Source organism: Propithecus coquereli, unplaced genomic scaffold (assembly GCF_000956105.1).
Source record: "Propithecus coquereli isolate 6110/MARCELLA unplaced genomic scaffold, Pcoq_1.0 Scaffold477, whole genome shotgun sequence".
NCBI classification, from domain to species: Eukaryota; Metazoa; Chordata; class Mammalia; order Primates; family Indriidae; genus Propithecus; species Propithecus coquereli.
The window spans coordinates 299,536-300,860 of record NW_012150585.1 but is presented as its reverse complement, the minus strand read 5'-3'; positions in this window follow the sequence as shown (position 1 = coordinate 300,860).

Below are 1,325 nucleotides of genomic sequence, written 5' to 3'. Positions count from 1 at the left end.
CTCTTGCTCAGGCTGGTCTCCAACTCCTGAACTCAAACGATCCACCCGCCTTGGCCTCCCAGAGTGCTAGGATTACAGGCATGAGCCACCGCACCTGGCCACAACCTTGGTTTTGATTCTTAGTTTTGGTTCCTCATCTTTGGGCTCTGATCACTTAATCACACATTCATTTATTTAACCATTCACCAACCATATCGGTGCCTGCCCTGTGCCAGGTACTCACGTAGGCCCAGGGAATAGAAGGGGCATGACAGCATTCTCGAGGAACTGGGTCATGACCCAGCGTGCTGGAAGCTGTGCTTGAGTGTGGAACTTGGACAAAGTAGCCACCAGCCACAGCTTGAGATGTCAGGAAAGGCTTCGCAGAGATCAGGTTTGAAAGGAGTCTTCAAGAGTAGGTGAGCCTTCACAAAGCAGATGGGGGCAGGGAGAAGGGCACTTGAGGGCATGTCCCTACACTCCTTCCTCTTCCTCTGTCTCTGCCTTTGCCAGCCCAGCAACAGGCGTGTTTACAAGGAAGCCCCAAAGCTTACTCAGCTGTTTCCAAGAGAATTGGATGGGCGGTTCCACCGGCCTATTCTAAAAGATTTCCCCCTTCTTGCTGTATACTTACTTTTCCTGTGTTTAATGTATCGACCTCAACCATTACAATCCCACTAGGGAAGCCCCAATAGCATGGCCACATACTCAAGCCTCTGGCTGCAAGTACAGAATTCTCCAGGTCTGCCCGGTGTATCTGGTCTCTGGGGATGCCTCAAGCTTGTTTGCTTTAGTCTTTCATATTAATGCCAGGGAAAGTCCTTCCACCGATTCTTTTCTTGTCACATGTGCTCAGCAAGGGGGAGGTGGCAGGTGTTATGTTCACCGTATTTCAAGTAGGGGTAACACCTACTGTCATAGAGCCCACCATTCCTCACAATTTCCATTGCTTAATCCAATCAAAGTTTATTTCGCATCCACCTAGCAGTTCAGTGAGGGTGTTCTCATCAGTGGGAGCCTTTCTTCCCCATGGTTTTTCAGGGACTCATGTCTTTTCATCTTGTGAGTTTGTCCTCCACATTGTCACGTGCTTCTGGCCAGAAAGAAATTTCCACTTACATTTTATAGGTGCAAACGTGTCACAGGGCACCACCTAGAGGAAGCGGGATTGGGAAAGGCAGTCCTTGGCCAATTCCTATGCAAGAGGGAGCATTCATTCTGGAGAACAACCAGCCATCCCAGCCCGACAGAGGAAGCTGGCTGTCTCCCCAGGAGCCAGGCCTGGGACAGAGTTAGGGCTTAGGCCATTTCTTTTTTTTTTTTTTTTTTTTTTTTGAGACAGAGTC